This window comes from Rattus norvegicus, chromosome 8 (genome assembly GCF_036323735.1).
Source record: "Rattus norvegicus strain BN/NHsdMcwi chromosome 8, GRCr8, whole genome shotgun sequence".
Taxonomy (NCBI): Eukaryota; Metazoa; Chordata; class Mammalia; order Rodentia; family Muridae; genus Rattus; species Rattus norvegicus.
Window position 1 is genome coordinate 36951085 of NC_086026.1, and position 27203 is coordinate 36978287.

The 27203-nt window shown below is 42.7% G+C and overlaps 2 long non-coding RNA genes across 3 annotated transcripts; one reads left to right on the forward strand and one right to left on the reverse strand.

The window, feature by feature from the left end:
* The first annotated feature begins 2819 nt into the window (after positions 1-2819).
* Positions 2820-13605, forward strand: LOC134480006 (uncharacterized). The gene is made up of 2 exons (XR_010054107.1): positions 2820-3017; positions 13201-13605. It is a non-coding gene; the product is annotated as an uncharacterized LOC134480006 (long non-coding RNA).
* LOC108351666 (uncharacterized) lies at positions 4968-26678 on the reverse strand. 2 transcript variants are annotated; one of them, XR_005488024.2, is made up of 4 exons: positions 25130-26678; positions 24122-24172; positions 19873-19911; positions 4968-7320 (listed from the first exon to the last, which is right to left on the reverse strand). It is a non-coding gene; the product is annotated as an uncharacterized LOC108351666 (long non-coding RNA). The 2 variants fall into 2 exon arrangements; XR_001839281.3 differs by lacking the exon at positions 25130-26678 and adding an exon at positions 24359-25104.
* Between the last annotated feature and the right edge of the window lie 525 nt (positions 26679-27203).

Below are 27203 nucleotides of genomic sequence, written 5' to 3' on the forward strand. Positions count from 1 at the left end.
TCTAACAGATTCAAAGCTAGTCCCTGCCTCCTTGCGCATAGGAGAGTATTTAGCTCTGTGCTTTCTTAAACAGCAACACCCCCTCCAAGACAAAACATGGGAACACGAAACCCACAAAACTAAATTCACGCTTCTTATGGAGGAGAAAAAGAACAAGAAGGCAGCAGCGTTCCACCCTCCCTACCGAAGCTAGAGTTAGAGTCATTGGGTACCTACATTTTTTCTTATGCAGCTCTGCCCACATCTATACATCATCGAAAAGGTACTGTCCACCTGAACCAATTTGGGAGACTCGAATAAATATTAATGAGGAGGTGGGTTTTCAAATTCAAATCTGTAAGTAATGCAGATGAACTGTTCTTACCCAGAATGCTTTGTGTCATTTGCAAGCTATGTAGATGCTATGAGAATAGACACATGGGCTGACCATCACTGTCTACTATGCTCAGATAGAGAAGCAAAGCGCAGGGTTCACTGGTAAAACATAAAAAACAAAGGCCAGTCACACACCGCAATAGGGATATGAGGAGTACAAAGGATGTTGAAATTAAAAAAAAAAAGTACTGTGGAATAGAAATAGCTTAGTTTTCAGGAGGCCATTTTTTTCTTAAGCCAGGAGAAGCTCTACAAATGGCTGGGAGAGATCCAGATGGAGGGAAGACATCACAGAAAGAATATAGAGAAGACTCTGCCCTCGGAAGAGGAGCTACACATGTCTCACCAGAGCGGCCAAAGCCTCTGTCAAGGAAGAGGAGGAGAAGGTGTGAAGGGGGGACAAGAGCTTGGTCTGTGAAAGGTTTAGAGAGCTAAGGAAGACCAAACACTACTTAGGTGTCGGGATTTATATCTTGAGGGCAGAGTTGTCTTCTGGTGCCCAAGGAAAGGCCACACGCTTTACTCACAATCAATACCTATTCATTCATTCACTATGGTACCTGCAAAACATGATGGGTGTTCATCCTGCTTGTTCACACCTGAATTTTCTTGCACATACCAGAGAGCCCCACGAGGTAATAACCTAAATGAAACTATTCACTTTCTTCACCCACTGAGAAATTCAGAAGGGGAAGTAGGGTAGCTGCTAGCCCAGTGTCTTAGTCAAGGCTTCTATTTCTGTGCAAAACATCATGACCAAGAAGCAAGTTGGGGAGGAAAAGGCTTATTCGGCTTACACTTCCACATTGCTGTTCATCACCAAAGGAAGTCAGGACTGGAACTCAAACAGGTCAGGAAACAGGAGCTGATGCAGAGGCCATGGAGGGATGTTACTTACTGGCTTGTGTCCCCTGCCTTGCTCAGTTTGCTTTCTTATAAAACCAGGACCATCAGCCTAGGATGGCACCACCCACAATGGGCTGGGTCCTCCCCCCTTGATCACTAGTTGAGAAAATGCCTTACAGCTGGATCTCATAGAGGCATTTCCTCAACTGAGTCTCCTTTCTCTGTGATAATTCCAGCTTGTGTCAAGTTGACACACAAAACCAGCCAGTGCACCCAGATTGACTGGCCCTGAGATGTCAGAGCAAAGCTCTTTGGACTTGGTTGGTCTTTGGATCCTAGTTGAAATTCTGCTTCTCTAGCTCCAGTCACCATACTGCAGTTCCAGGGTCAAGGCAGCACAAAAATACATGTGTCTACTGAATCCGGCCCCTAAATGTTTTACTTTAAAAGTCTTTAAAAACTTCATCCAATAGCTATTACTAATAATAGTGTTACCTATTACCTGGCTTCCTGTGGTTGCAAAGAAGACCAAGAGGTATATTTGTTTGCTTATTTGTTTATTTATTTGTTTATTTATTTGCCAGCCTCAAATCTATCTCTCCCTCTCCCCTCTCCCCTCCCCTCCCCCCTCTCCTTTCCCTTCTCCATTTCTCTCAGTAATCATTTTACTTATTCACATTTAAAATGTTATTCCCCTTCCCAATCTCCCTTCCATGAAGCCCAACCTCATCTCTCTCCCCCTTGCCTCTAAGGGGTGCTCCTCCACTCACCCACCCACCCACCCACTCACCTACTCACATCTCATCCCTCTAGCATTGCCCTTCTCTGCATCAAGCCTCCATAGGACCAAGGAGCCATGGATCAATCCATGTATACTCTTGGTTGACTGTTTAGTCCCTGGGAGCTCTGAAGGATCTGGGGGTTAATTGATACTGTTGTTCTTCCTATGGGGTTGCAATCCCTTTCAGCTCTTTCAGCCTTCCCTAACTATTCCATTGGGGTTCCTGGGAATCAGTCCAATGGTTAGCTGTATCTGCATCTATCTTAGTCAGATGCTGGCAGAGCCTCTCAGGGGATAGCCATACCAAGCTTTAGATGGGTAGATGGTCCCATCCCTCCACTGGGGGTCATGTCTATCTACTGGAGGTGGTCTCTTCAGGTTCTATCTCCCTGATGTAGGGTATTTTGGCTAATGCCACCCCATTGGGTCCTGGAAGCCTCGCACATCCCTGATGTCTGGGACTTTCTAGTGGTTTCCCAAGTTCCCCCTCCCAGCCACTTATTTCTATTCATCAGGAGGTATATTTTTATAGGTAGATGCTTGTGAGGAAGAGTAGGGAATGGAGCTGTCTACTGGAAAGGGTGCTTCAACAGGTTGGGGTGAGGACACGGTCCAGCCAGTACCTTGAAAATGAAATAAGGGTAGAGAGTAACTGTCTCATGGAGACTCACATAATAATGGCATCAGGTTTGGGAGATAAAGAAGGAAATTCTTCCAAGTGTATACATAAGTAGGGGTGGGGGGTGTATAGGTGATGAAACTAGGAAGGAGACTACATGGAGGCAATAGAAGGCAGCATGTGACATTGGTGCGAAAGGTTTGTAAGGGACCCAAGGGGAAGAAGAAGCAGGAAAATTAACAGCAAAGAAGCATTTGATGATGTCATAATGAAGCCTAGAGCTTTGCGTGCTCTCTGGAACTTTTAGAATTGTAAGGTGGAATATTAACATTCTGGTTTTAAAAACCGAACAAATATCACAACAGAATCTATCTTCACCCCTCCCTCTTCCATTAGGTAGGTATTCCTTAGGGATAAAAGACCCTTATGAGTCAGTAACAAATGCCTATGACTTCAAAAAAAAATCAAGCGCTTGCTTTTAGCCTATACATGTCACAGAGCCACTTTGAAATGAATGCCCTCTCCTCCTGAAGATGCAGGAGAGTTGGGAGCCAGTCAGCTGAGCTGAGGATGGGTCTTCTGAAGGAGTGACACAAAGCTATGACCTACAGGATCAATGCGATTCAATTAAATAGCAGGGTGAGGGAGATCAAGAAGAGTCCACTCCCAACATCCTTTGCAAATGTCAACACATGAAAATTAAATCAGGGCAAATGCCGTGCTTAAGTGATAAGGGGAGCAAAGAGACCATCTTGGTTGTCTTTGTTAATTTATCAGAAACTCAAACCTATTGGAAAGCTCAGTGATACCCTTGTTGCTTAGAGCCCTCTCTGGACACATGCCAATGCCGGTGCTCTGAGTTTGCTTGAGGCCCTCTCAGCTCTGCACTTTTGTATCCTTTGCTTTGGGCAGGTAGCAAAGCAGCCTACTGTGCGGCTTGGCTTGGCTGTCTTGAATTTGCATAGAGCAGGTGGCTCTCACCCTGTGTAGGACAGAGAAGCTGCTACCCTTTGCTAACCTCTGCCAATTTTGCTTCTCCCGTGCTCCAGCCTGCTGTGCTTTGTGACTGCCCAGGCACAGGTAATCACCTGGTGCAGCAGATGTCCCCAATGGACATAGTACAGATGTCCCCAGGCATCTCTCCGTATGGGCATCTTCTACATACCCTGATAAGGAGGGCTTTCCAAATACAGATCCATCATGCCCTTCCCTACTGAGGAACCCAGGAAGCTGCCATATAGAATATGGTCCAAACTCTTTAGCATGACATGACGAACCTCCACAATCTATCTTCTCCTCAGTTCACCAGATCTCCCTGTCTCTCAAGCTGCTTGCTGCTTGCCATTTTCTACATGCAACACGTCCTTTTCCAGCTCCTGTGGGTTTGGACAACCTATATTCTCTACATGGCATCCTAACACCCAGATCTTAGGCGGAGTCCTCTGATAGAGCTCACAGTACACAGGGGAAAGGCTTGCCTTTGAAAGTCTTCTGTTGTTAGAGCTAATGTGATTATCAGCGTCATGGGTCTTAGCATCACTTAAAGGCAAAGCTTGTGAGGGAGCTTCTAGACTGAATTGATTGAGATGGGAAGACCCACCCAAAATGTGTGCAGCACCATTCCATAAGCTGGTTCCTGAACAAATATGAAAAGAGAAAGCTAGGAAGGCTTGGCAGCTCTCTGCTTTCTGACTACAGATGCAATGTGGCCAGCTGCCACCATGATTTTCCAAATGATGGACCATACCTGAAACCATGATCTAGAATAACCCTTCCTCCCTTTAGTTGCTTATGTCAGACATAACTTACACATCTATTATAATACAAGTATGTTGGTGCATACATATATGTGTGTATATATATATATACATATATATATACATATATACATCCAACTTCTATACTGGACTGCAAACGTCATAAATCCAGGAGCCAGTTATAACCTCATGTGAACACTCTATCCCTGGGCATAACCTGGCACATTTCAGCTGTCCAATTTGGCTGTTAATAACTGGTGGATAATGAACCTATATGAATTTGTGGCTCATTGTAACCTCTGTCTTTCTTGGAGCAGCCAACTCAGACTCTTTCTTTCCAAAATTCATGGAAACACTACCAGGTGGCTTCCACTTGGGAATACAGATGATACCTGGTTCACTTTGATCATGTGATTCTATCTCAATAGTCCCCTCCTACCATGAATCACCCCCCAATTGAGTTCCCTGTCATTATTCCTTACTAATTTTCTCTGCTTTCCCTTTCCTTTTGTTTAAATTCCCAGGGTATGAGCACCGGCCGAAGAATTAATGGACCCTAAGTAAATGTGCAGACTCCCCAATGCCAACTTCATCTACCACCTTTGTTTTGGTTTTTATTGAAACAGGATCTCACTTTGAATATTCTTGCCTCCATTTCCAGAGTGCTGGGATTCCTGTGCTACACTGGGCCATCGTACCCTAGTTACATGTGCTCGTGAGCCCAGAGGCTGTGAATTATTGCATAGATTAGACATAAGCATCCTTCGTAGCCTCTCCTACCCTCCCCCAGCCTCGGCTAAGAATAGTTCTATGCTGGCCCCAGCTGAAAGCCTGAAGTCTGCTGCCTGCCGTCCCACCCCACTGTCTAAGAAGAGGGCGGCTCTCATCAGCAGCTGAGGCTGTGTTCTTCTGACACTGTCACTCCTCTTTCCCGTCAGTCTTTCTTCCCCTTTCCACACAGGGGCTTCATCTGCTCCTCCTTTGAAAGAGGGCTCTTGCAGCACGTTCTCTCTACCCGACAGGTGTGGGGAATGACCTGGACCCTCCACTGGGGGCCGTTTGCTTTGATGCTGTGGCTTTATAGAGCATCATTTGTATTCAGCCCTTCCCTCCTGCTCTTGCCCAGTGTGTTTTGATGAGCTTCTCTCTGCACTCATATTGTCTCAGTCGTTAACCACCCATTTGCAAGTCTGTAATTTACTTTTGATCATTCATTTTATGAGGCACACAGGGTAAAAAGCCTGTCCTGTACCTCTCTTCCTTCTTTCCCACTTTCTCAGTCTGGTTCCCAGCTAAAGACTCTCCTGCTCACGAACCCCATGACTTTATTAGGTCACAGAGCTCTGAGCCACCTTGACCTTTAGGAGAAGTCTTCTTCGTGATTCTCCCTTCAGAGCTGGTTCATTAGCTCTTCCCGGCCTGCTCTTTGGGGATCAGCTTCTCTGGGAAACAGAGTAGTTGGCGCAGACAGTTCTTTGTGGGTTTATGTATATGATAGTCCCGACAGCAAGAGAAATGTGTAGCAGAGTGGATAGGATTGTTATGCCAAGAGCTAAGCCCCCAGAGAATCTACAGTAATGCCTGAGGCCCAGCAACCCCAGGCCAGCTCACATTCCACAGCCATCTTTTGTATGGCCAGAAACAGCCTCAGCCCAGGATAAGAAGGCAGCTGCCAGCCCTGCAAAGCAGGAGCTCTGAAGACATGGCTGCATGCACTTCCTTTTGGTGGACATCAGCAGTGGATAAAGGTCTTCTTACAGCCCAGGAAGGCCCATTTGAGCTCATCATCTGGGGCTTTGTTCCCAGGCATTAATTCTATGCCTTGTTCTCATTGCAAGCTTTAGCTAAAGGAGAAACGTGCCCTCATACCTACTCTCCATTGCAAACGCCTTCATGGAAACATTTCTGATTGACATAATCACGGGAAGTCTATGGAGCTTGCATTCAGTAATGGGTGTGCCAATCTCAGCCACCCCAGACAGCCATCTTTGGATGTCCAGGCACTACTCTGCCTGTAGGCTTCATTCCTTTCATAGCTCTTATAGCCTCCTAAGCAGAATAATTTCTGTGATCATACACTGCACGCTTTCCTCTGGAAATTCTAAAGTGGGAGCTTTTGAAAGGAGACTGTAAGCATGTGTACACAGGGAAGCAGCCATAAAATTGCTTCAGCTGCCTCTGGTCATCATTTGCCAAGGTCCTACCCCAGGGACTTTTCTCAATTATGGAAAGGTACAGAGTAACTCCCTCTCCCAAGATGGTACTTGCATAAACATAAATGACCTAAATTTAATGTGAGTTTTCATGCAAAAGGTGACCTAAGTGTTGGTTTGATTGCATATGCCATGATACAGCCGGAGGTCAATGTTTCCTTTCAGAACATGTTCTGAATTCACATAAGGATTTTCAACAAGATACCATCTGCTGCTGAGATGCAGCAGTGCTGTTTGTGGTTGATTGGTTGGTTGGTTGTTTAGTTGTTTGGTTGTTTGGTTATTGATTCTTTGGTTCTTTGGTTGGTCAGTTGGTTTCTTGCTTCATTGGTTTTATAGATCCAAAGGTTTGCTCCAATTGTCTTGGATGTGTGCAGATCATTTCTGGACCAATATATCTTTCCATCAATTAAAATTTAAAACCCATTGAGAAGAACACAAAGATAGTTAGGTAAAAGCCTTTCTCCTCAGAGGGATTGGTCATCTAGGCTTCTAAGATGCAGTTTTGAGCAGCTACCAGGTCCAGAATCTTAATTCCCCAACAATTCAAGGCAGGGCCCTTTCAATTTGAGAAAATTAGCAACGAGATATCTCATTGCAACAGGAACACTGAAAACACATCGCCAGGCCCCTGAGGAGAGGTGGGGCTTGCCTCAAAAGATGGTGTCCAGAGTCTTCAAGTAGATCTGGTGCTTCGTCTCCACCCCTTTCTGTGTGGAACCAGACATCCTTCTCATAAAAGAAAAAAAGATATTAGAAGAAATTAGTAAATCTGACATATCTTCATTACTAATTAGTATCCTTGACGGAAAAATAACTTAGAAGAGAAACTTAATGAGCAAATTTCCACACGTGACTACAGCATTGTTAGTTTAGTTGCTGTGAGTCATGGCCTCATGGAAGTGCCAGTCAGTGTGCCTTAAACTTACAATAGCCAAATTGAGAAGGTTCCCTGAGTTTGTCTATAGCTGTCCTATGAGGTCTGGACCTACTGCCCTACTTCTCAAGGCTCTGGCACTATTGCACTGTAGGGCCCTGTTCTCCACAGGCATGCATTCTCTGTTGTGAGCTTGGCTGCCAACCATAAGCCCAGGATTTACTGTTCCCTCAAGTGTCTGAGTGTGCTATTCCCTAATATAAACTCATAACCCATTTTTCCAGACCCACTGTGATCCCTGCTCCCCAACCTGCTGACACCAGCCACATCACATTCTAAAGTCTGACAGTGGTTATAGTCAGTGTCTCCTGGACTCTGCTTTTTCTCAACACATGGTCACTAAGCAACTCTAACTTATATAAAAAGCTTCCCGAGTCCAGAAAGGTATTGGAGACACGCAATGGTAATTTAAAACTAATAACTGATTTCTTCTTCCCCACGCATGATGCCACTGCCAGGTATGTTTTCAGGAACTCAATATATTCTCATTAATGAGATCACTATTCAGTCTCTGAAAAGGTCCTGCATCTAGCATGCTCATAGACTTAACTGTTTAGGATGCACGGAATGCTGCCACATGGAAACACGCTAAATAACAATGCAACACATTCTAAGTGATATTGTTTGACAGCTGGGCCTGGGTGAGAAGTGAAGTCTGTAAACACCAGATGGAAGGCCCAAGCTTCTTGCTGAGGGAACTGCAGAGTGGACATAAGAGAACAGCATACTGTATGTAGCCGCTGAAGTAGATAGTGAAGGCTTGGTAAGAAGCATACAGGAAATTAGCCATGAGGAGCTGCTCTCCTTCCTGCACTGACATCTGGGTATTTGTGAAACACAAGCAATGCTAGACTCCCTCATGTCTAGGCTGCCTGGGAAGGAAGAAAAGAAGAAGGCAAGGCCACGACCCCTTGATGATCCCCTCTGAGCCATGAAGACTCCAAAGCTTGATCCAATGGAAGAAAGGCTACAAAAAAGAAATTGTTGCAGTAAAAATAAAAAATGGCAGAACCAGTTCCAGAGAGTACCCTTGTGGTTGCTCTCTCACTAGTTCGTGCTCCAGCGGACCGTTGGAACTAGTGCTAATTTATCTCAGTGGGTCCACGCTACCCCCAAGTATTCTCTGACCCAGCCAGGTCACCGCCACGACAGTTTCATACAAAGACCACCTATCTCATGGCTCCCTTACTGTGGACTCTGCTTACATTCCCAGCATCTACCCCTGGTCCCAGCTGTGGCTACCCTCTCATAGGTCTCTGCCACTGCTCTGTTTACATTCCCAACATCTGCCCCCTAATAGTTATGGTATAAACTCCCAACAATCCGTTAAAATCAAGACTCAACAAGCTGTAAACCAACAATCAGATTTATATGTTAAATTCTCAATCCATAATACATCCACATAATAAACTTATAGCCAATTGATAAGGATATAAACCCACTTAGATAAGATAAATTTGTCTATAGAAATTCATCCCAACTACCTTGGCAATTCAAGACCACCTGGATCTGGGTCATCCTTCTCTGTCTCCACCTTTATTCTCGTTCCTTCTCCTTCTCTTCTGCCTTACAAATCTTTGTTCCCACCTTAATTTTTACTGTCCAATCATGGCCTTGACCTAACTTGTGCCAGCCCCCACCTGCATATAGACATCATTCTACAAGAAACAAAAGGATGTAGGAGAGACATGGTTGGTTTTTTTCCTGGAGAACTTGAGGAAATCTCATGGAATATTAAATATTGGAATTGGGTTGTAGAGCTCCCTTCCCTCTAGGGTCTTTGGCAAAGGGAGCAGAATCTACAAACAGGGTTTCAGACGGCCGTGAGTACAAGCAGTAACAATGACACACCAAGACCAACTTCAGGGAGTCAGATCAACTTTACTTGGCATGACTCGAGAGTTATATAGTTTTGGATTAAGGGGGTAGGAATAACCAGGGTGGGCAAAGGACATTGACTGAAAGCTAAGGTACTGAGATGCCTCATTAACATGGGTAGGCGTTCCAGGAATCTCAGGTGTCAGCTGAGCAGGTTCTCATGAGGAGAAAGGAAGCTGGACCTGCTATCTTAACCAAGGTTACGTGACTTTCCTCAGGTATAGGATGTGGGGTCTGGGATCCCACCAGTTGAGAAGAGGAAGCCTCATTGATGCCATTTTGCACTGAGGTCCGGGCTTTCCAGTAACATCAGACTTCATATTTAGCAGCAGGGAAACACTGGATCTTGAAGGACAAATATATACTCTCCAGATAGGAAACCAGAATAGGACATCTCAAGTAGACAACAACATATGTGGTAGCTATCTACAGACAGTGAGCTAGAATGCAAGCGGAGACACTAGACTGAAGCCAGTAGTGAGCCAAGGAAGCTGAAGGAAAGCTCAGCTGGAAGTGAGGGCAAAGGAGTAAGAGAAAAAGTACAGGATTTCAAAGAGCCAAAGAGAAGGGGGAAGGGGACAAAATGTTTTCAGGTGGCTGCAGGACCCTGACTGAGCCTCCAGCCTCCATGGAACCTCCTGGCATGTCAGGCTGGGCTCTGTCACACTAGGTGTGTGCCAGTACATAGCTAGCACCACAAAAAACCTCAAGCCCCAACTCTCCTGGGAAGTATAGATTTATGGTCCAAACATTTGGTAAGTCCCTGCTGTATACGAAGCATGCACTACTGCTGGGCTTTCAAAGCCAAGAAGACAGCATAGGTTTCAGTATTATTCAGGCTTAACTCCAGCCCAGACATGAAAAATAAAACCATTTTGTGGGACTTAATGGTAGATCAAGGAAATGATAGTGGTTTAGAGGTAACAATAAAGGAAAGAGTCTCGAGATCTCATGTATTTTTAATTATTATGTTGCTTATTTATTGATATAAGACACTTGAGGCTTAAGAGATGACAGCAAAGAGCACACACTGATCTTGCAGAGGACCCATGTTCCCAGCATCAGCATCGAGTTGCTCACAATAACAGAATCTTAAATAGTAAAATGAAGCACAGTTTATGAAAGCCTTTGGATAAAGAATATGTGTCTCAAGTCTGTATTAGTCCATCTTTTCTACAGTCACAGAACTTGTATATATATACAAGTTCTTATTACTTCCTTATATACATATGTATATATATACAAGTTCATATTACTTCCGTATATACATATGTATATATATACAAGTTCATATTACTTCCTTATATACATATGTATATATATATACAAGTTCATATTACTTCCGTATATACATATGTGTATATATATACAAGTTCATATTACTTCCGTATATACATATGTGTATATATATATATATATACAAGTTCATATTACTTCCGTATATATACGGAAGTAATATGAAAACATATGAAGGGAATTCATTGGGGTGGCTTGTGGTCCAGCTAATCCAACAATGTCTAGCTGTGAATGAAAAGTAAAAGAATATAGTAGTTATTCAATTCCAAAGGCTGGGTCTCTCAGCTAGTCTTCTGTATGCAGGGGAAATAGGTTCCGGTGTCAGTGAAGGAATGGATGTGCTAGCAAGCAGGCAAAGAACTAGAGCTTTCTTTCTTTCGTGTCCTTACATAGGCTTTCAGAAGAAAGTTTGGGACAGATAAAGATCAGGATCAAAGGTGTGTCTTCCTCCCTCAAAGGTCTCAACTAGCAGTAGACTCACACACTTCAAACCAAGCAGAAAATTTCCACAGTTGTGCCCTCCATTTTTGGAATGTAGTTCATTCCATGTATAATTAAGTTGACAACCAAGAATAGTCATCACAAAGCCCAACAGAAAAGTAGCTTAAAGAAAAATATATGTATATATTTCCAAATTCTTATTTACTTATTCAAGTGCGTATGCATATATCTGAAGAAAATTATTAAGTGTTAAAAGTACAGGGTGAAAGTGAATTATTCGGTGACCTTTACCCCAGCTTCCTCTACTCGTGCAGTGACCCAGCAGAGTGGAAGATTGCGTGTCTGTGCATTCAACCAACTATGTGTGGGAAAACATCTTTGAAAATCATGCTGTCTGTGTGCAGTTTTCCTAGTCACCATTCCCAAAACTAAATGGTGTAAGTGTTTGCATGGCATTTATGTGGTTCTGAGCATTATAAGTCGTCTAGAGGAGGTCTACAGCATACAGGAGACATGTCCATGGGTAACGTACAAATGCTACCCTATTTTTTCTAAAGAATTTGAACATGTCCAGATGATTGTACCCATAGTGGTCACAAGTCCCTAATGGGTATCAAGGGACAACTGAACACTTACCTATCAGTGTTGCTTCTCATCCTTGTAGCACAGAGTTTCTTGCTTCAAAGGTAAGATAAAGAAAGAACGGGTTGGGGGAGGGGCTGTGATCTATGACCTGTTTCCTCCCTTGAGCTGATGTCTTCTCTCCTTGATAAGGACTTGATAGTCTCACTTTTACTCTTCACCTAAAGGTCCCAGCAATAAATGCGGTGGCTACCTGATCTTCAGCCTTTCAATCCTACAGAACCTGGGTCACGACAGGCTAACTGTATACTTCAAGATGGACTGGGTTCTTCCCAGACCAGGAGTCCACCTTGTTTCTTTAAGCCAGAAACTCTCAGGGGTCCTTTACAGTCAGGATGCTTGAAGACTTCAAGATAACTAGGGTTATCTGTGTTACACTTGTTAATATCTACCATATAAAAGCTGAAAATACTTGGTTTAAAAAAACTATACAAATATTTTAATTCCTTTTATGAAAACAATAATAAAGTGGCACATGCTAGCACAAATAACATATTTTTGATGCAAAACAACTACATGTTCCAACACAATTTGGTGAGACAAGCAACATCAGTCTGCACTTCTGTAAATCTCTTTAATGCTTGGCTTAATGGAAGACAGCTGGGTTCCCATTGCTGCCTCCCCACTTAATCTGTTGTGGTTTTGTTTTGGTTGAAGTATATGAAGAAAGTATCGCCTTTAATTATGCAGGTATATAATTAAAAAGAGAGAGAGGGGGGTGTTTTCTGTTCAGATAATTGTGGATATTCTTCTTTGATATTTTAAAACTTGACAAGTGGCCATTTAACTTAGTTACGAAGTAGATTCTTAAACTAAGTCAATATACTTTCCATATATGATTTTGCTCCCTTCTAATGATTGATTGTGCTCCTGAATGGATCATTTATTCCTGAGTGACTTTTAATAGCACATCTTGGTCATTCTGAAACTACTGGTTGGTTGAATTATTCAGAGCTTCCCCCTCTGACTGATCTCACTGTATCATACACATGCACGCACACACGGAGGTCCTTGTGGGTCTTGAGAGATGGTTTTTACTGGTTAAGAGCACATGTTCTTGCATAGACTGTGAGCCTTGTTCTAATATCCATGGGAGGTGGCTCACATCCACTGGCAGATTTGTGTCTCTGGCCCCCAGTGGCACTCAAACACAAGTGCACACATCCACACACAGATACATTATGGGCATAATTTAAGGAAAGGTACCGTGTTAACATCACCGAGTTTCATCAGAAAAGATCTTTACATATTTAAAAAGAGTCAAGCTGACACAGTGGTTTTAGAATTCCACCTCCCATTTGAAAGCTCAAATTGTCTCATTGGCAACAATGATTCACCCGCCCTATTCACTCTGAGAAAATGTCTGCCAAATCTCCAAGTCTGAATAACCATCATTTGTCTGTTGTCCTTTCCAGGAACGATGATGTTGTGTGAAAACAGTGAGTCCTTTGGTTTCCAATTAAAATAGTCACCCAAGTGTTTTGCCTCAAGCCAACCAGACAACCATCATGCCTCAGGACACAAAGAAGCATTTTCTGTGCCCACCTCAATTGGACATGCAACATATTAAAATATTTTGGTATTTACTCAAGACATGAAAGCTAATGAAACTCATGCCTTCTATTGCTTTATTTGAGACATTTTTAAGAGGAGCTGGCTTTTTTTTCCTCTGCTGTGAACACAGTGAATGCATCAATACATGGACGCCATTGTTACCACTGATTTGATCTGTGCTAAGGGACTGGCTTTCTACCTACAACTGCTTTTGCACATTATTGGTTTTGTCCTGAAATAAATAGGCAGATCTGGCTTGTGACCAAGCTGTTGAGAAATTCCTTTGAAGGTCTCACTTTACTATATATATATATGTGTATATGTGTGTGTGTGTGTGTGTGTGTGTGTGTGTGTGTGTGTGTGTGTGTGTATTTCCTTTTTGGTTTTAGTCATTGTCCCTGAAGCCTGGAACTTCAATGGGCATCTTGCAACCATCAGAGAAAAAAAACAGGACAGTCACAGAAGCAGATCATGGAACTGGAAAGTAATGTTGAACCAGAAAATTAATCATCCAGAGTCACATGCTATCTCTGAGTTATTTACTCTATCCAACAATAAAGTGTCTTCCAGACATGTTTAGCTGGATTTCATTTGCTGTGAAATAATGAAGTTCTTGGCCTTGTAGTGTCTATAATCAACCTTGGGTTAAATATTAGCATATGAGTTTTTATGTATATCCAATCTTACAAAGTCATAAACTCATTGAGGGAAGAAATACTTAAGGAGAATTACTTTATGTGTGATAAACACAGAGACAGGAGAGGTCATAATGAGTAACCAGCTTGACTCCCACAAACTTCCCTGTAACTTGGTACTTTCTCTTGCTCTATGGGTTTGCTGAGAGAGTACAGATACATTTTTTCCATTCAACTCAGCACAGACTCTTCTCCTTATGGGGCCCATCATTCAGATTGTTTTTGGCAAACTTCCTCCACTTAATTAGTTTCATAAAATATTACTTTCAGTTGGACCTAGCCCCTGCATTCCCAGCCCTGATGCTAAAATAACAAAGAAGTAAGTTCATTAAAGAAAAAACTCTACAACAATAACAAGACAACCATGAAACATAGACAATGGATAATAGAGAAATGGATTCAATTAATATAAGTATGTCTTGGAAGACTCATACCTGCAAACACATTTGAACATTTGGTTTTCTTTTTTGACTAAACTTTTCTAAAGGTAGAAAGTGTGTGTGTGTGTGTGTGTGTGTGTGTGTGTGTGTGTGTGTGTGTGTGTGTATGTCTATGTATCTGTATGTCTGTGTGTATACCATATATTAGACTGGCTTACAGTCTGGGTAATCCAACAATGGTTCTTTCATACTAGAGAGACCAAGAATACTGTAGCTGCTTAGTTCAAAAGGCTGGATGTCTCGGCAGTTCCAATCTGGCATTCTAGAGAATTCTAGAGAATTCTTGGGTTGCTGCTGTCCTACAGTCTATATTGAAACCCACAAGAAGCTGGTTCTAATAACAATGAAGGAAAGCATCCACAGCAGGATAGAGAAACGTGGCATCAAGAATGAAGACAAGCAGGCAAAAAGCAAAGTATTCTTCTTCCAGGCCCTTTTATCTATCTTACTATCGTAGGGTGCCACTTGCATTTGAAGAAAATCGTTGAACTTCAAATAATCTCATCAAACCATACCTCATAAAGTCTAGTGCTCAACTAAAACCTCAGCCCCACTGACTAGCATTCATAATGCTGGATGGTAGTCTACATAACACCAGAGGAGAAAGGTAATCATCATTCTCACCCAGCCTACAACAGTGGCCTGGCCTGGCCAATAGATTAATGCAATAGTGGTACAAATATTTGGGAATAACCAACCACTTTTTGCTTGAAGATAAGTCCTGCTCCATGACATGGAACCCATTCATGATGTTATTCGTGAGACCAAGAATCTGAGACTAAGCAGGCCACAGGTCCTACAGAGCCTTCAACACTTACTCTGTTAAATAAACATAATAATAACATGACATATTGTTCTACTTATAGGTTAGTATATTACTCAAGCCTCAAAAGAAAGGCTTCTTTCTGCAGTAGATGGTAATTAGCACAGACACACACAACTGGAAAGCATGCGGAGAGTGACAAACCTTGGCCCTCTTAGCCTTAATTTGTGATGCCTTCTTCAAACCCCTCTCTCCAAGACTCAGGGATTTGTGTAGAAGAGAAAGTGGAAAGATTACATGATCCAGAGGTGATGGATGACTTCAACAATATCTTATGATACAACAGGACTGATACACATATGAACATGTGACAGCACACACAAGACCTGCATAAATTCAAGCCAGAAAACCTCCAGCATGGAGAAGAGGAAATGAGCACAAAATCACACCCTCTGACCAAGAAGCTGTTTGAGACCGGTAACTTCTTGAAGATGAAAAACCAGTTTTCATCTGATAGTGATATTGGGTTGCTTTTGTTATTGTTGCTTGATTGTCTATGTGTGCATTTTTGGTCATTTGTTTTACTACGTTTTAGGGAGGCATTTAGAGAGAAAGAACATAAAGTTGGGTGAGTAGGGGCAGGGAGGATATGGGGGGTGGTAAGAGGAGGGAAGAGAATATAATCAAATGTTTTTATGAAAGTTTTTAAAAAAGGAAGACAAAAACAAACAAGAAGTGTGGGGAGGGGGCTTTGCTTTACAGGATTTGGAATGATGCTCAACAGTTAGAGCCACTAGTTTCTGTTCCTGAGGACTTGGGACTGATTCCCATTGCTCACAACCACAAACAACCACAGTCTAAGGGGACCTGCTACCCTCTTCTGGCCTCCGAGATCACTGCTGTACATGGTACACACGCAGAGACAGACAAAACACCTACCTACACCCATGAATAAAGTGTAAACGAAGTCTCTTACAAGAGTAACCACTGGTTTACATTTTTTGTTAATTCATGACCCAGTTAAGTTGACAACCAAATTAGCTATGCCAGTGAGTGTCTAAATAGGACCTCCAGATTTTCCTGGCCGTCTCATTGCATACTAGGACTGCTGGGATATGGCCAAGAACTTTGTTTCAACCAATTGTCCAAAATGTAAAATCTGCCTTTTAAAGATATATAGCTTGAGCAACTAAGCCAGGGATTAGCCATTTATAGAATAAGAACAGCAATACCTATTCTATACTGTAGGAACAAAAATTTAATGAATTAATAAATATAGTACACTTCTTCAGAAAATGCCTGGCACCTCTTAAGAGCTCAACAAGAATTAGCTATAATTACTATTTTTATCATCATTAGCCTCATTGTTACTGTGCTTGAACATGCTGATTCTGCACTGTTCTCTAAAGGGCTTGCACTCTCGCATTCCCACCTTCTGGCAGGAATCAGGGCTATTGGCAGTCGCCACTTTCTCCTGGTCTACCCTTGATACACATGTCAATGTAGGGAGCTTATAAAATCTGGGGATGTAGCCTTTTTCTGGTAACCACTATCATATTTCTTTTGTATTGCAGTTCTTTCAGTTAACATCTCTCTCTCTCTCTTCCTCTCTCTCTCTCTCTCTCTCTCTCTCTCTGTACATATATATGTATATGTAATATATATGATATATGCATGTTCATGTATGCACTCAAGTCTGGAGGTGGAATTCCTACCTATATGTGCATGTTTACATCAAGGCCAGTGGCCAGCCAGTCCTAGGGACCCTCTTGCTCCTGCCTCTTCAGCCCAGAGATGACAGGCCTTTTGCATAGATGCTCAGGATCTGAACTCAGATCACCATATTTTCAGGGCAAACATATTACCAACTGAGCCATATCCTGCATCTCATCTTTATAACCCTACATTCCCACCCCATCCCAAATGCATCCTTCATACTGTAGCTTCACTCCATTTACGTTCCAAGAGCATTTAGAGGAAGAACAAATTTATCCTTGTCATTCTTATTGACTTTGCGGTCAGAGTTGGAATCTCAAGCAATTGATTTTTGTTTGCATATAGCTTTGATATACCACAGTTCAGTAATTTTCCAAAAGGACAAAGGGCCTCTGGCAGATGGTGGCCTTCCCCTGTATGATTGACACCAACTCAACTCTTATGTTTGAGAAATTAACAAATCCCACAAGAGCCCTTTGAAAAAGGAGAATAATATATTTCCCCCTCTCTTGGCAGGAGTTCTGTTTGATCCTTCCTTGTCTCTAAAGTCCATAAGACAGACTAAAGGGAAGGGAAGGGGAAGAAAATGTTGGTTCATAAACAACTGCTGTCTAAACCATAACTGGAAATTACAACTCCTTTCTCTCTCAGGGCACCCGCCTCCAAAGGCCCATCCTCTCCTTCCTGATACCTCTGAGGAATGGTCCAAGTTTTACTTTCCTGGACACCGCACTTCTCTCTTTGCATCTCTAGCTCCTACATTTTGCTTTGATTACATATTCTTCTTAATTGACCTGTTTCCTTGATGCATTCATTTTCCAAACTCATCTTTGCTTAAACATAGAAATCATTATTCTTACCCTTCGGATTTGCTCATCCTTGACCCCGCCCACTCTACAAGTTAATAACATCAAGGATTCTACGAGTAGTATAACCAGTATAATCAACCATGCAAACCCAAATTCATCAAAAAGAGAGGGGAGAGATTTTATTAGTAATAATCGACCCAGAATTTTGACTGTAAATTGGGACTGCCCTGGGCAAACCAAAAACACATTGTCAGCCTCTTCTGTGGATTCTGCAATCAGCACCATGTATCTGAACTGACGGTATATAGCTTTCTTGGTTCCATGAGAACTTCAAACTAGTGTTTTGGAAGCTCAGTAAATATGCGGTCTAGGACTCAAAGGACGCTTAAATCTGCATGGTGGTCTAGAGGCCCGTTTTCCAACTCTCTGCTGCCCCCATGTGGTACATGACATTTTCAAGAGCGGACTCCTGCCCATTCTCCATGAGCAAGGCACAATTATTGACTTGTCTGGACTAGAGGATGAGGGAAGGAAAGGAGCTGAGAGCAGTGATCTTGGAAGGCCAAGGTCGATCCCCATTATTAACAAACCTAGCACAGCTCCCGCATGTATTCCTTCCCAAGAGACACAGATGTTCTGTTTTTGCTCCCATTCCCAGCATAAGAATGGAGCAGAGATCAAGCCTATACCAGACACAGAGCTTCACAGACGCATGGCCGACTGGTGGCATCAGCAAACAGGTGATTTCGGGTCAGCGTTTTGAGACCCAAAAAGACTTGTAAGCGTCTCAGGAAAGGTTATGTATGGGAAGGCAGGTGGCTGGGGATGGGAGAGGGTAGGCGTGGACTGGGTGAGATGGAATAGGAAAAAACTGAATAAGAAAAGGGCAAGGCTGAGCAGAATCAGAGCTTAGGCAGAGTACCCCATGATCTGCCAGGCAGAGGATCAGCATATAAGTGGGACAAGACAAAAGGCCACAGAACAAGCACAGATAAGTGTGATTGTACAAGGGATGTGGTAGTTGTCTGTGTCTTTCACTATCACAAGCATTCCTGGGAATTAAAGGACTGGTATTCTCCAGGGGCAAAAGACTGTATGATGAGAAAACACAGTGAACCCAAGCATGCTCTAACCATCTAGGATAGATGTCCATATACTGACATGGTTAAAATACCTTGAAACTAGAGGAACAGCTCCTGCCTAATCGGACTCATTCTTTGGCACTAGTAGCCTAACGCAGCTGGTATGCAAAGAAGGAGAGATCAAAAGAACCCATTCCATCTCTTGCACACTTCCTTTTTTCCTCTAGCAAGCATCAGTTATCTTGCCTACCTTAAGAGCTCCCACCCAGAGGGCAGTATGTATGGACTCTGGGAATCATGGTATTCAGACCTTCTAGAAAATGGCTGACTTGTGAATGGCTGATAATAAACCTGCCAGATTCTGCATATGGCCTAGATCCCTCTCCTGTTCCTCCTTTCAAAGAGCCTTCTTTTGCTTCAAGTACTATCCGGGCTGTCTCTACGGATTAGTGTTTATATGCAGCGAGTGCTACAGTTAGTTAATACTGTCAAGATCGTTGAGCCTCCCTAATGAAAGAGATACACAACATCAACTGTCATTTTAAACAAACATGCAATCAGGATAGCAGTGCTGGAAATATGAGCAGCCTAATTTCATGGAGGTAATGCAAGAGCCGGGCTGCTTCCCGGCGCTGCCACTTGGCAAGCTCCATTTCACAGGATTTCAGGGGAAACGGTGGATTTTTCACAAGAACCGCAAAAATTGTCGGTTCTGTGAAAAAGAAATTGCTTTAGCAGCTGGAATCCAGGAGGACAAATAGGTGCACTGATTATATCTTCATTGTTCACCAGAGCCACGGTGCTCAGCAAGTTGTAATTATGCCGTGAAGAGCTCAGTTCTGATAGTCAAGTCTTTCCCCATGTGCATATAAACAGTATTATTCTATTTGTTATCAAAGGCTTGCAGACAAGCCTGCAGCATGCATATATATATATATATATATATATATATATATATATTCAATATATGCGAGCCTATGGAGTCAGCTGTGGTCTGTTTGGGCCAAGGTAAAGCTATGAATACATACGTGTTCTCTTCAGTCCAGCTTTAACCCAACGTGCTCAGCCTGTTCCACCAACACAGAAAGAATAACAGAAGAGAAATAGGGTAGAAAATAAAAATATGTATATATCCATTAAATTATGCAAAATAGTAGAAAAGCTACAGACAACACAGAGTGGAGACACTACCCACTGAGGTTTGATTAATATTAATTAGTCACCTTTGAACAGCTTCCCAATATGCCACGCAGCAATGGTACCTTCCAGCTGATTCCATTTACCAGTGATACTGGCACAGTTTTTAAATCCCGGCCCATACACGAATCTCTGGCAGTTGCCAAGGTCTTTGTTTCATTGGCATTGTTCATTAACTTCAAGTTTCTCTTTTCCTAGAGTCTGACTCCTTCAGGCATCATCTAGGAAGAAAATCTGGATGTTTCTTTCCCCCTCTGTTTGTAGGTATACAGAACTCCTTTGAGTGCGAATGTTATAAGACTTGACTGAGAGATGCTACTCATCTAGGCTAGGGAATAAGACTTGGGTTGATATTAAACCTAGTGAAATGATAATTTTGCAGAGTTAAGTCTCCAGGGGACTCCTAAAGCAGGATCAGAAATCTTGCAAAGACATTCCCTCCATGAAGGTGGCCTTGGGTGGAACATAAGTCAAGTGTTGTTTCCTGATGTCATGTTTTCACTGTCCTTCTCAATGAAAGACATGACTCCTACCTGAAGGAAATAGGAACCAAGATGGAGCAAGTTATAGATTAGAAGCTTGTAGCCATGCCATTACGTCATATAAATAGCTATCTCTAACGCATCAACAAATTTAAGTGTCATACTTTTCAAATCCTACTATAAAAGAGAATGCCTTCTAGGTAAACAGCATGGCCAGCAAGGGAGAGTCTGTGGTAGAACCCATCACTGGTGCTCCACAAGCAAGAACAACATGCCAACGTGAAGGCGTGGCCAGAAGAGGTGAGAAGAAGTGTGGATGAAAAGGGCTTTTCATTTTCTTTTAAAGATGTTAATCCTTAAGTATTTAGGGATTGTTCAAGAAAGGATTTGGGGACAATTAAGTGTTGCTTATCAATGAAAATGAAATATTGAGAAGAAATAAATGAATTTGAGCTGGTTAGTACACGGAATTCTAACTGCCCATTTACTCCCCCCAAAAATAAGACTGAGTTTAAGAAAAAAATAAAGGAGAAAATGAACTCAAGTCATAAGATTGGGAGTAGTAATGGTGTTTAAAGTCCATTAGCAAAATTGGGGAAGGATGAGATTTATATCCAGGGACCAAGAGAAATTAATAAGTAAAAGCATCCTGAGGTCATGGGCAGCAATAAAAATCATGATTCAGAGAGAGCATCCTGAGATCACAGGTAGTAATATAACAAATGATCCAGAGGGAAGGGAGCTGCTGAGTTTGTAAGAAAGAGCAGTGGATGGCCAATGAGAAAACCAGAGTCCCACCTCTATATATTATCCGGAAAACTACTCCCCACCTTGCTTGTTTTGTGAACAAAGGAGAAAATTGGGTTAAGTTATCCTAACGAAATCTGTTACTAGACTTCATCACACATGTGACATGACCATTTCAGATGACCCGAAATTAAACAAATGCCCAGTGGTACTGAGAAGTGGTGGGATGCTAGAGGCATGCTGACACAGACTAAGGAATTAGAAAGAGATCAAAGGCAGCCTGCTCTTCTGGTTGTAGCAAAGCTGAGTCCACACTGATTGGCTGCTGGGTAACTGAGTGTGTCTGAGACGAAAGTAATCTGATCAGATGGTTATGATCTAACACCTTCCATCATATTCTCTAAATTTCCGTGTTTCCTTTCACACAGATATAGTTTTCATCGAAGGACCAACCTGGCACAAGACTTTTGCACATAACTTCCTTTGGGGATAATGCCTATTTTTTTCTTCATACAGAAAGGATACATTTGAAAGGTGAGGTTAGGGCAAGATGATTAGTCCCTAACAAGTCACCATCCAGAAATATCTGATTCTATTCATGACTCTGTCTCTTCTCTGCCTCCCCACAAAAGTTTCTTCCAGCTAAGCAGAAGCCCCTGAGCCCACGTTGTACTGTAGGTGGATTAGTTACTTCTCTATGCTGTGATAAACACCGTGACCAAGGCAACTTCCAAAAGAAAGCATTTAATTTTGCTTATGGTTCCAGAGGGTTTGGGGGGCCATGATGGCGGAGTGAAAGAACAGCCTTGAGCTCACATCTTTACCCACTAGAACAAGGCAAAACCAGAAAACTGTGAATTCTGTGTGGATGTTTGAAGTCCCAAAGCCCACTCCCAGTGACACACCTTCCCTAATAAGGCCATACTTCCTAATCCTTTCCAAACAGTTCTACCAACTGGGGACCAAGTATTCAAATATATGAGTCATTCTCATTCAAACCACCATGATAGGACATGTGCTAGATAGGACAGAGGCAAGGCTAGGTAAGGTCACAGAAAGGACAAGCATACACACACATACAAATTTGTCACCACTTAGCCTGTTGATCCCATCAGAAGCAGATGCACATGTGAAGGAGCTAATATTTCATTTGTGACTTTGACTTAAGCATTGACCACAATTTCTATTAAATTCTCTGGTCTACCAAACCAGAAGGAAAGACTATTTGCTACTTCTTAGTGCAGTCATCCTAGTATAGATAAGCACAGAAGGAATGGAAAACATAATGACGAAGCCAGGCAGCATCTTGAAAGGTCTTTTTAGTAAGTAGGTAGGTCAGAAGCTCAGGAAGAAAAAATACTATTGTAACAATAATAAATGTCTAATAATAACTTCACAAGGTCCAGTACTCTTCATAGTGTTTATGAACTTGCTTGGGGCTGGCTCTGTGAACATATGCCACGGAGGTGTGGCCTATGTGGCTGCCCACAACTTGACACTCAGGAAGCTCCTGAGTTTGCTTTAACAGTCCACTGTCAATGCCTTGAAATTCTTCCTTATTAAGGCCCTGTGAGTGATGTAGACAAGTCTGACTAGACTCAAGGGTGAGGATGATAAAATTCAGTCTTCAAGACCAAGATCTGACATCCTAAGCCAAGGCTCAGATAGTCCTCTGTTCGTCAGTGTCCTCTAGTTCGTGACCCCTTTGCTTCTCTGCTCATATGCTTCAAAGGTCCCTCTTGGCACCTGAAGCCCTGACCTTCCTGATGGAGATCATTCCTTCCTATCCACCATACAAAATTACATCATTAAGGTTTTTGAGGTAGAAATGCTAGACATTGGACAGACCCACAGAAATATGAAAATACTAATTTAACCAGGTGTATTTCTGGGTCTAAAGTGGCCAGAAAGTGTGACACTTTCCACCCGCAGTGCTGTCAACAACAAAAAGAAAATCAGAGATATTGAGCCCTCTGAAGGGACTACAGTAGGCCTCCTTCAAGGTCTCGTGTATCAGTGGCATCATTTGAATTGTTCAATGAATAGAAAATTGAAGAAATAATTACAATATTGAACAGAAAACCATCTTTCAAAATGCTTTCAAAGGAGTCAGACTAGAAGTATGGTTAAAAGGTAGACTCATGCCAAGCATAATAAGTGGGCTCGATTGTGAGCCTTTTCCTTCTACCAAGGATGGGATTTTGGGCAAGTTCATTAAACTGTTTTAGTTTTCTATCAGGGCATAATACCTTGCTGAGAACCTAGTATCTGCAAGTATGGATTATCTTAGAACATCTGTGTGTGAAGAACAAGCTTGGTTTACCCACAACGTCTGTCTGCACAGGGTCACAGGAGACTGTTAAGGTGTTGGCAGGAATGGTCTTTATCTGGAGGTTTGACGGGAGACAGAATCTAATTCCACCAAAGTGGTCTCACCTGTGGCCCTCTCTGTGTGGGGGGTCACAGTTCTTTGATCCTTCAAGGCTAGCAGAGAGTGCTCTACTTGGTCTTTCAGATTAATCTCCCCCATCCCCCCACTTCCCCCAACCCTCCACCCCCACACAGGGACAGGCAAGATGATTCAGTGGGTAATGGGGTAAAGGTTCTTGTCACCAAGCCTGATGACCTGAGTTCAATCCTCAAGGCCAACATGGTAGGAGAAGAGAACTGTCTCACAAGTTATCCTCTGATCTCCTCCAGTAAACCACAGTCCCTGCCAACTGTCATACATACATACATACATACATACATACATACATACATACATACATACATGTAATTTTTAAAGATGTAAAAAGATCAGCTTACATAAAGTGACAAGAGCATGGGATCAGCAGGAGCAACATCTCACCTTAGCCAAATTCCATCCGCTAAAGCAGGTCAGGGTCTTTAGGAGAATACTCTGGAAGAGAAGGTAATGGACTTAGAGCATAGTCGGGACCTAGGGACTTCAGCCCATCATTTGGAAACTAAATGTAAAGTCAAGAGCTAAAATGGAAGGGCCAAGGGCCAAGTTCAAGTTGTCATTAGCTTATTTTTTGCTGAGCCTGTTTCTGTCCCTGAAAGCTGCGGTCTACTGCTGACTCACTTGTGGTGAATTTCCTTCAGTCATCTGCTTGCGGGTGACAGGTAATGAGCGCTGCACAATAGGAAAGATGATTCACGGGGGGGGGGGGGGGGGGGCACTGCTTCGGCTTGGAAGCTACTCCCAAGACTGGGGCACGAGAGAGAGAGAGAGAGAGAGAGAGAGAGAGAGAGAGAGAGAGAGAGAGAGAGAGAGAGAGAGAGAGAGAGAATGGGATGCTGGGTAAAGAGAGAAAGGAGGAGAGCCACTGGGCCAATCTGAGTGACCTGTTCGCTAAGGAAGCTATAACAACAGCAAAGATGGTGGCTTGCCTTTCTGCCATTCGTCCCACATTGCTTTGCGGCTGATCTCAACCACTTCCGGGGTCCTCTCAGTTTAAATGAACACACTACTGCTACGTATCCCGAGAGCTGGAGAAGTCACTTTATTCTGTGATGCTCTGAGGCCCTCTCCCAGGAATTAGACCCAGATAGAGACACAGGTGTGACAGCTCAGCATTTTCACAAAATATGGCTTGTCAGTTCAAGGATCTTAGCAAGTTTTAAAGAAATGTCTTGAAAGTTCACCTTCTTTGGAGAAGAAATTAATCTTTTAGATTGATGGAGGCCACGGGGGAAAAGGGACAGGAGCGGAGAAGAGATAAGCGGCTCAGCTGAGAAGAAAATAGAAATGATTCCACATTTGCAAAACAATTGGCCGCTAATAAAATGCGTTTCCACATATTGTTCCTTCAGCCTTCACCCAAACAGGTAGAGAGAAGAGAGAAGATATTACCTGCAAACGTTTGCATAAGGAAACGCGGGTCTCAGCAGATGCAGATGCTGCAGGGAAGGGTACTAGCTCCTGCAGGGCTGCCTCATTCGACTTCCTAGTCTTCCCTCTGAATCTGAAGGGGCTCAGAACAGCCTTCCTTAGCGCCCCATGCCTATGGGAAGGTGAAGTCTAAGTTCTGAGTGAACACCCTTTATCCAAAATATAAAATTAATAGCAAATATCAATATCATATTTTAATGCCAAAATACAAATATTACCTCGATTTTCCCAAGTCTGGGATAAAGATAATGTTCACCTAATCGGGCCATTTATATGTTAACTAAGCAATAATTAAATGGTATAGGAAAATGTCTTCACATATGGGTAGACTGAATGTTTACTCTCCATTTGAGCCTCTGCTCCTAGCACCCCCATTTCAAAGCACGTCTTCTGAATGAATGAATGAATGAATGAATGAATGAACAAATCCTAGGGACTGAAAGGAGCCAGGAGGAAACAGAGGAAAGAAAGTAGACACCCAGGGAAAGTAAGGAGTTGGTTTTACCTCTTGATTTCCCAGCGTAGTCTAATAATAACCCAAACCTCAGGTTTAAAGCATCCTACCAGCATAGACCTCAGTTTACTGGATTCCTGGTGAGTTTTCCTTCCCTTCTCAGTATCATCAACTGATCAATGACCACATGGCATAGAGTAATTTAAAGGCAACGAACACCCTTCCAACCTTGGCTTCCCTCTGACTAACTTAGACAAAAGACTGATAAGGCATAACCCCTTGTTTTCTTCACAGCTTTCTAGGTTGCCCTAGTGAGCTCATTGCGCTGTAGGGCAGTCCTCACTTGTTTTGTTTGCTGGGGTTCATGGTGTAAATCTTCCCACCATGGCTGACTTCAAGCTACCTTAGGTTTAACAACCTGCAGGCAGGTTCCTGGAAGCTTAACAATTGGAGCTTATACACAGCAAGCCCCACCCCCTTCTTCCCTCCTCATTTCCATAAGAGGATTTAGTCTCCTCAGCTAGGTCCATTAAGCCTCATTGGGGGTGGGCTCTTAAATCCAGCTCCCCAACCCGATCATCTCTGATCATCTCTGTGTTGTGCTTCCTCCGTACCTGGGGACCTCATTGTGCAGGGCAAGGAATAAGAAGTCTTGGTATTCTAGGAAAGAGAAACAAATAAAGAGAACCTGGGAGTTGTATTCTAAACCACGGCATTAATAAATGGTTTGAAGTGAAGACAAGTCAAGTTCACCTGGTCCTATTTTCTCCATTCATCAGAAGATGTCAACAGGGACCCCAGCCATAGGGGAGGCAGGAAGCATCATTAGCTCATGGTTTGAAAGGCTCGCATACAAAAGCCAGTGTAACGGGAGTGTGAGGCTTCATTATTGGGTAATAACCCTCCTCTGGATGATTCAAATTGCACATCTCTTAGTTTCTAAACTTTTTCCAAATACATTGCTTCTTTTTTTTTCTTCTGGATATTTTTAAAAGTCACTTTGAAGTGTCATAATTACTATTTCAATTTTTTAAAGAACGTACAAAAATGATGAGTTTTAACTAAATAAAGAAAGGGGCTATACATCCTCCTACCTGCCCCCACCGCCCCCCCCCAAATTAAAATTTCATTCCCTGCTTTATAAGCGGTGAAATAAGTGCTTTATTTGGAGGATGTTCATTGAAGGAGAGAATCTTTTTTATGTGAGGATGATCATTGTACACTTGCCAGATAGTTAATTACATTAGGTTATTCTACCCATGACTGCAAGTCAGCTGCATATAGCAGGGACTTGTGGCCAAGATAATAGCAAAGGATAATGCAGTAAAACAACCGTGCAAAGAAAGCAGTGCGAGGCATAGATGCTGAAAATCACTGTTTGTTTGGGAGGGAAGGAGAGAGAGAAAGAGAGAGAGAGAGAGAGAGAGAGAGAGAGAGAGAATGTGTAACGCACACACACGTGTGTATGTATTCACTGCAAGGCATAAATGTTGAAAATCATTGTTTGGATAAGAGAAGGAGAGAGAGAGAGAGAGAGAGAGAGAGAGAGAGAGAGAGAGAGAGAGAGAGAGAGAGAGGAGA